The sequence below is a fragment of the Gymnoscopelus microlampas genome (assembly GCF_963454915.1).
Source record: "Gymnoscopelus microlampas genome assembly, chromosome: 18".
NCBI lineage: Eukaryota > Metazoa > Chordata > Actinopteri > Myctophiformes > Myctophidae > Gymnoscopelus > Gymnoscopelus microlampas.
This window is the reverse complement of record NC_139955.1, coordinates 2900531-2909784: the sequence shown is the minus strand read 5'-3', so window position 1 is coordinate 2909784 and position 9254 is coordinate 2900531. Positions and strand designations below refer to the sequence as shown.

The following is a 9254-nucleotide window of genomic DNA, read 5'->3' as shown; positions in this document are numbered from 1 at the left end:
CGGACAACGTATGATTGATCAGCTCTTCACCCCGGACGCGTCCATATAACTTTCCTCACACACAAACATGTGGTTCTGAAAATTAGGGTTATTGGGCTTCTTGAATAATTTGGCCACTAGGGGGCGCTGACACAATCGGACAACAGATTATTTATCAGCTCTTCAGCCCGGACGCGCCCATATAACTTTCCTCACACAGGGACATACGGTATGTATTTTTAATATTTTTTTTGAAAATTAAAAAAATAAAGTACAATAAAAAATTTTAATAAAATAAATGAAAAAAGTAATCGGAAAAACACGGCCCCCTCACGCATTAAGAGGGCAGGATGAGTCACCAGAACCAAGGACGGGTGTTTTTGATTAATCTAACATGGTTAAAATGGAGTTTGAAGTTACAATGGGTTTGTATAGGAAAGGGGCGTGTCTGATAAAATGAATATCAAATATCTAAATAATGAATCAAGCAACTTAAAAACTGTCTGGGTGGTTCACAAAGGCCTGAGTAGATGATAAAATGACAGAAAGTTTTTTTGAAAGTGAAATATCCCTTTTAAGTGTATTTATTTTTGGACATCACTTTACACAAGTGTATTCTAACATCACGTTTTGTGTGTGTGCTTTTGGTCCTGCTAAGTAAGGCTGTATTGTCTGAATTTTCATTATAATCAATGGGGAAAGCCTCGCTCCTGTTCAGTCCAATCAGATGTAGGGTCTGTCTACTGCATCCTCCTAACTCTATGACTGTATCCTGTATACAATTCAAAGGGCTTTGAATGGTATACGGGGCGTATACCATGCACCGTTTCCGTATCCGCCCAAACCTAGAACCGCACTCAGGGTTGCCAGATCTGCTCATTATAATTTCCCTGCAAGATTTTATTTGAAAATAGCCGATCTACAAGCTCACAACGCGTCGCATCGCGACGCGTTGTGAGCTTGTAGATCGGCTATTTCCAAATAGCTGATGTATGTGTTAAAGTGCTCATGTTGCCCATAGTCGCTTCTTTTGGGCTGGTTTTGGGCTGGTTTTCCTAGACCTGGTTGCTTGTTTCTCTCACAGAATCTGGCAACACTGACCGCACTACACATGCGCAGTTGATCACTGGAGAAGCGCGCGTAAGAAACAGGAAGAGAAGAACGGTCTTGTTGTTTTTCTGCAGCTCTAGTCTGCTCCGTTCATTCATTCAGAGTTGTTATGCTAAGGTAAGTTAACGTTCACTGTATATACTATATATTTAGCAAACGTTGTCTTTTGTCATATTCCTCATACTTTTGTTGCTTAAGTTTATGTCATCGATTTATTTAGCGAAGTTAGCGAGGGACTCTCGTCCTTCTTTGTTTACCCCAGAGACACGGCCCGCTGGACTCCGCCATGTTGAAACTAGTGTTCGGTACAAACGTATTTACACACAATTACAATATTATTGTATCCAAGTGATGTTTAAAGCAGGGGTCTTCAACAGGGGGTCCTCAGAGTTACTACCCAGGGGCCGCCAAATCTGTGTGTGTGTTATATATTTATTTTTTACATTAACCACTTGAACCCTAGCATCCCTTTTCTGAGGGTAACCAAAAATAGCAGATCTAGAAAAATAGCAGATCTACAAGCTCACAGTGAGCTTGTAGATCGGCTATTTTTGGCAAAAAGGTTTGGTCTAGAGGGGGTAAAAAGAGCAGACCAAGTTGAAAAAAAAGTTTAATCTGAAATACAATTTTATACAATATAGAGGGGGTCCCTGCTCCATCTCTCTCTCAGCTAGGGGTCTTTGGAAAACGTTGAAGACCTCTGGTTTAAAGCATCTATTTACTACTTTACTTTAGCCATATTTTATGTTTGTCATACAACTGTGTTGTTTAAAAAATGTTCATCTACAAGCTGACAACATGCTTTGTGATCTTGTAGATGTTCAGAAAATCGCTTTTATAAGAATATTATTTATAATAAATGTATTCAATTAAATGTTGCACCCCTGTGGGTTAGAAAAGCTAAACTGGCCTAGGGCAGTGGTTACCAAACTGGGGGTCCCAAGAAGATTATCTTAATGTTTTTCTCACTCAACAGTAAACAAACCAACATACAGTGTAAGTGCATACACTATACAGGGTATCTGCACATTTATAAAGAGACAACTTAAGAACTTATAAGACCTTTTTAATCCCTCTAAAACAGGGGCTTTCAACCAGTGGTCCGGGGACCACCAGTGGTCCTTGAGGGGGTTCCAGGGGGTCCCCAGGCAAATGAATAGTTAGCAACCAAATTGACCCTTATATGTCTGTAACTCTGAGTGTACAAATGGAACCAAATGGACCCGTTAGGGTCCATTTGGTTCCATTTGTACACTCTCAGAGTTAAATGAACACTGATGATGGTGATACAGTGTAGATTGGGACCCCCTAAAAAATCTAAATGGTTGAGTCCCTGGCATATATTTTCAAATGGGGGTCCCAGGGCTAATATTTGTCAATTTGGGGGTCCTTGATGCGAAAAAGGTTGAAAACCACTGCTCTAAAATATAAATGGACACACAACAAACAATACTACAAAACATGGTCAAACATTGGCCACATTGTCAAATATTACCTAAGAAATAGGCGCACATTGTGAAAATAGAAGATCTACAAGCTCACATCACAACGCCTCGCGATTGTGAGCTTGTAGATCTGCTATTTTCACAAGCCCGCGGACCCCCATTTGAAAAGATATGCCAGCTAGGGAGTCCCATAAGAGAAGATTTTTACGTCTCTAGCAGTGATTCTTTTAATTTCAAGGACCCCCAGTTTGACATGCATTAGGCTACGGACCCCTATTTAATGGCATTTCTATCTCCGGGACCCCAATTTATATTGTAAAATCTATGTCAATTTAACCATAAGCCATAAGGGTCAATTTGGTTCCTAACTATCCATCATTTAGCTCGGTACGCCCTGGATCTCCCTCGAGGACCCCTGGGGGTCCCGAATTATCATTGTACCAACAATTAATGCGGTAGGGTTAGACAGTGGCACGTTGTGAGGGTGTAGGCTGGCCATTATTGAGAATGTTGTCCAAAATAGGGACACCAGGTTGAAAACAGACTATTATTAGTAGTAGTAGTAGTAATTTGTATTATAGATTGTGGCTTATGTTGTTTGTATATTTGGCTGTTTGTCTTGACTGCAAGGCCCTTTGCTTCTGTCTTGTCTAGCCTCATTTATGCCAGTGGTTGCCAGTGGTTATTTGTTTAATTCCTTTTTTTACTATTACTTAGTTATTTCTAATTGGCGTCTAGACATTACCAAACATTGTTTCTAATGTATATTATCCTTTTATCCCTTACCTCATAGAGCACTACAATGTTGCAGGACAGATATGCAGCCAGTGGAGCTAAGTGAGTAAGCTACTACTCATGTTAACACACCACTGATACCTGGCAGACAAATGACAAACATCTGACACACTTCAGTTTCTGCTATTAGAAACGTAATGCCAGGTTACACTTTTAAATTGTAATTGTTTATTTTTGTTATGTTTTCTGGCAGTCTGGCAGAGTCAACTGAGAGCCTAAGACCAGACCCAACAAGAAGGATGTTTCCCAGGTCTTGGACCTTGAATAACAACCCAGATGGGCCTTCATTGACTCATTGACCCCTGCTTCAGAGAACTGGAACATGTAAGCAAATGTATTCCTTTGAAGTAGGCCTGCATGTGCTTCCTTCAGTCAGTTGAATATTAAGAACACTAAATATATTTTATTGTAGGACTAGTGCTCATGATGCACACCAGCAAATAGTTATTGATGGGGATGGGGTGGCGACTGTTGACGAATACAAGTATTTGGGTACAACGATTGATTCCAAGCTGACATGGAATTCCTACACTAATGCCATCTATAAGAAAGGTCAGCAGAGGCTGCATTTTATGCACAGACTGAGACAGTATAATGTGCAAAAAAGTGTAATGGTGCTCTTCCATCGATCCTTCGTGGAGAGTGCACTGACTTTCTGTTTTGTTTCCTGGTATGGCTCACTATCATTGGTTAATAAGAACAAACTCCATAAAATCATCAATGTATCCAGCAAGATAGCTGGGGTACGACATGAGAGTATAGCAGCAATGTATGAGACCCGGGTGCTTAGGAAGGGGAGAGCTATTGCTTGGGATAGAACGCACCCGTTATACAGTCAATACCACCTTTTACCATCAGGACGACGGTACACAGTGCCAATGTTGCAGGCTAGGGCTTCAAGATCATTTGTCCCTATAGGACTCCTGAACAAACAGGCCCCATCTCAGTTCTGTGCATACAATGTAATGTGATGCCTCTTGAATCATGACTGGTGGCCTTTTCCAGTTTGTATGTATTTTGTATTTATGTTATGTGTTTGTGATTTTTTTGTATCCTGATGGCACAAAAATGTTGTCTCTCTGTGATCTCTCTCTAGTTATGGATGAACACCGGTAGATCCTCGTTGGAGGAATGTGAACTGACCTGCTCTCTCTCTTTATCTGTCTGTGTCATAGGATGAACTCTGACGAATCCTCGATTGACGGAACTCCTACTTTGTACCCAAAGTGATCCGCTGTGGGACCTTAAGCAGCTGGACAAAGGTACAGTAATTACTGTTTCTGACGGAGTATCTCATGAAAGTATACGCTTGTTTAAATAACTGGCTGCTGTAAATTAATGTTTTTAACTTTGCAGCCCGCCTGACATGTCTCCACCACATGAAGTTAGGACATACATGCTCTGCTCACATCCTTGAGGTAAGAAATGTGCATATATGGCAATTTTCATATTTGACTATAAGATTCAGAATGCAACGCATACATTTTTTGTGATATTTTTTTGTTTTTTCTGTTTGTGTTTGTGTCAGTCTGCAGAAGACCCCAACACCTTTCTTCAGGCAAGACCACTCCACTCAGCCCTGCCGTCTGTGAAACCATCTGCACATGCCATTGGAGCCATGCCTGTATTGACCTTCCCAAAAGATGACACCTTTTTTATCCAGGGGGAGGCAGTATTGTGACCAGGATTACTACATGTTTTTGTGAGGGTACCTACCCTAGGAGACACGGGGAGAACATGCAAACTCCACACAGAAAGGCCCCTTCGCCAACCCCACCTAGGGGGTGGGCACTGATGACTCGGAGGAGAGGACACGCCCACAGCATCAACTGCGGGAATCGAACCCAGGACCTTCTAGCTGTGAGGCGACAGCACTACCAACTGCGCCACCGTGCTCCCCCCAAAAGAGGACACCTATGCCAGCATGATGTATCTCATGGCGAGTGATTACACCGTTCACCTCACATACCCCAAGTGGAACATGACTCATAGAAAAAGACCAAACGCCACCAGTTCAGTTCCTTGATGTTGCTGTAATACGGTTAGTTGATTACTCAGGTTAGTCACCAACAGAGCTTGGTACTGCTTTATTACCGCCAAGACGTCTTGGTAACAATTATTCTTCAACTGATGGACCCTGTGAAGTAAGGATCAGTTATGCCTCTCCCTCAAAGCACTTTATATATACATTGTATTGTCACGCTGGATGGTTTTTAGAATTGAATGTTTCCAGTTGAGTGTCCAGACTTGAGTGTCTGCTGTGTAAAGTGTGAAGTCCTCCCCCTGCCCAACTTTGCAGTGGTTCTCAAACTTATTCCAGTCCAGGATCCCCAAATTAATATTAGGCTTTGGACCCCCCTCTGAAAATAATCTGTGCCGCTGGGCCTCCCCATACACAATTTGGGTTGTTAAAATTATATCATGGGTTAAAGTAGTAAAACTGACATTGAGGCTATGTCAACAAATGTTCAGCAGGACCTCCTCAAATCCTTTCATGGACTCCTGGGGGTCCCTGCGTGGACCCCACTTTGAGAACCACTATTTTATAGCATGTGGGCCTGAGCTGCTTTATAAAAGAAAATAAATGCTGAAAATAAGAATGCTTCTGGTGTCTTAATTTAAGACTTTTCATTCTATTATTTTGAAGGAATTGCTTCTTATTGTAAGAGTTTTGGGGCTTATTATTATTCTCAGATTTAAGGAAAAAATCCTCAGAATCGGCTTAATAAAGAGAACAAAAATACCACATTTAAGCATATCTTTCTTAAATAACAAAGTATTCATTGCTTGTATTAAGCAGAACTTGCTTTAGATGTAGGCATTTTTGTCTAGTTTTAAGCACCAGTATGCTCTTTCAGTGGCTAGACTTTGTTTCTAGTTTTAAGAATTCTAGTATAGAAAAAAATGCTTACCCCATTGGCAGTTTTTTTTGCTTGATATAAAGAAATATGTCTCAATTTAAAAATATTTTGCTTGTTTTAATTTGGCCATTTTTTGCAGTGTATATATATTAAAAAAATTGCCGGAGGCACTCGGTGCCGCGCTATGAGCTTGTAGATCTGCTATTTTTGAATAGCCAAACAAATCTAAAAATGACACAGATGCATTCCCGGTCTTAATGGGTTAAAAAACAACAGCAAAGCGTATTGACTGCTGGAGCTGTGACCCGCATTCAGCATACTTCACTTCATCAGTTTATCCCCTGAAGGCGTGCGCGCGGTGCGGGCTAAATGCGGTAAGAAGGAAAGATTGTCACAACAAAAGGGTCGCGCAAGGTGCAAAATAACTGGTTGAAAGTCGCACGGAAAAACACAAACAAAACAGGCATTGTGTTGCTGAAAGGTTCCCATTCACTGCGAAAATGAATAGAGCACAAAAGGACGCGCGCGGCCCCTCGTCGTTTGATGCTGGGATCAACGCCAGTGCGCAGACATAAGCCATTTACCACGTGTCTCGCGGGTGGGGGGGCGGGTTGGGGGGGGGGTGAGGAAAAGCCATTGATAATCACACTACATCCCGTGTGACAAACTCCCATTCATTTTGTGCACAGAATAGAATACCACAGAGATGGAGATGAAAGATAGATGAAAATGTTTGCTATAGGCCAAGTCCCCAGTCTGTGAGTTTGTGAAACAGTGTGAAAGACCCCCCCCCCCCCCCTCCCCCCGCCCGACACTAGCACTCTAGTTTCCTAAACTATTAGCCCAGTATGTAGAATTATGATGTTTAGCCCTGTGGTTCTCAAACTTCTTCATGTCAAGGACCCCCAAATTGACACTTATTAGCCTGCGGACCCCCATTTTAAAAGATATGCCCAGGACCCCCATAATAATAATAATAAACTTTATTTGTATAGCACCTTTCATGACATGAAATGCAGCGCAAAGTGCTTTACAGAGCAAGAATACAAATACAGTTACAACCAATTTAACAATAAAGCAAAAAAAATAAAAAATAAAATAAAATAAAAGCAAAAGCATAAAACAACATTAAAATAGGCAATACAGTGAGGACTTAAAAATCAACCAATGAATCAGCTAAAAGCAAGAGTGAAGAAATAGGTCTTGAGCTGTGCTTTAAAGCTATCGACAGAGGCTGCCTGTCTTAGGTGTAATGGGAGTTTATTCCACACTGTCGGTCCGTAAAAGCAGAATGCTGCTTCACCGTATTTTTGATATGTCATTGTAGGCACCTCGAGCAGGTCAGCACTTGAAGACCTGAGGGGCCGATTTGGAACATATCTCTCTAGGCAGTCATAGGAGAAGATGTTTACTGCTCTAGCAGTGATTTCCATGCATTTGACATGCATTATGTTACAGACCCACATTTCATGTCATTTCTATCTCCGGGACCCCAATTTATATTGTAAAATCAATGTTAATGTAACTCTGAGAGTGTACAGATGGAACCAAATGGACCCGTTATTGGTTCCATTTGTACACTCTCTGAGTTACAGACCCATACGGGTCCATTTTGTTCCTAATTATCTATCAGTTAGCTAGGGACCCCCTGGAACTCCCTCAAGGACCCCTGGGGGTCCCCGGACACCACTTTGAGAACCAATGGTTTAGCCCATCAAGACCGGGAAAGCATCTGTCATTTTAGATTTTAGCTATACATGCTATATGCAAATGTTAAATCTAAATCTAGAACAGTGGTTTAGAACAGTGGTTCTCAAATATAGCAGACCTACAAGCTCACAGTACGACACTTTTGTGCCACGCTGCGAAGCTTGTACATCTGCTATTTTTGAACATTCTTGAAAAATCCTGAAAGTGTTTAAAAAATGTTGAATAATTATTGTATGTCGCTCAAAACAAGAGCGATTACCAACAGAAGCATATTGGGGGATTTTGGCAAATTCTTTGGAGCCGCTACCCACACAAATACCTGATCCTTACTAGCTGTACCTCGTTGTAAAGGTGACTCATCAACAATACAAATGCGATAAAACAATACCAATTGGTATTATTGAAGTGGAGAAATAACGGACCGCAGTTACGTTTCCTAACTTTTTGTGGGCAAAGTTTAAATATGGAGATTTCAGGTTTCTGCCCGACAGCAACGATATCGTCATATGTCCAAAACTGTCACTTTAGGATTAAACATTCAAAAGTAGCAAATACAGCAGATCTGCAAGCTCTACAAGAAGATGCATTTGTTTTTTTAGGATGCATTTTTTGTGGGGTACTGTGTGTGTGTGTGTGTGTGTGTGTGTGTGTGTGTGTGTGTGTGTGTGTGTGTGTGTGTGTGTGTGTGTGTGTGTGTGTGTGTGTGTGTGTGTGTGTGTGTTTGGGGGGGGGGGATTACGATCAACGCCGTTTACTGCATGTGCGTTAGCGTGGTCGTTGCTTACGGGCATGGAGGAGAGGATCGCTGACCCAATCAATCATGATGCAGTTAAAGAGGCTTTTTAACCACTTAAGCCCTGCTGTACTTGGATGACCTGGGCCCCCCAGGGCTACGTGTTATACCCCCCACCCACACCCACCCCTCATGTTTTACCTCCACACTGAATGTCTTCGCCGAAAATAGACGTTCTATGAGCGCACACGTGTGTGTGTGTGTGTGTGTGTGTGTGTGTGTGTGTGTGTGTGTGTGTGTGTGTGTGTGTGTGTGTGTGTGTGTGTGTGTGTGTGTGTGTGTGCGCGCGTGCGTGCGTGCGTGCGTGCGTGTGTGTGTTATAGTAGTAGTAGTAGTAGTAGTAGTCTCCATTGGAAATGTATTGGTTATTTTGTGCATGGGCCTAGATAACAGGTGCTATACATTAGCTTGATTAGCTTGGGGGAATGTCTCTTTATCTGTTTGACAGCTAGTATGTCTGAGCGAATGGCTATATCACGAAAAGTAAAAGACACATGCACATTTTTTTTGGGGGGTGGGGGGGGGACTACGAGTGGCCTGAGATATTGAGGGATATTGGCT

General features: G+C 41.9%; 1 long non-coding RNA gene across 1 annotated transcript; it reads left to right on the top strand.

The window, feature by feature from the left end:
- Positions 1-1127: 1127 nt before the first annotated feature.
- On the top strand, positions 1128-5644 carry LOC311033583. The gene is made up of 6 exons (XR_014599504.1): positions 1128-1206; positions 3328-3371; positions 3523-3653; positions 4505-4591; positions 4686-4747; positions 4858-5644. It is a non-coding gene; the product is annotated as an uncharacterized lncRNA (long non-coding RNA).
- The last annotated feature ends 3610 nt before the right edge of the window (positions 5645-9254 follow it).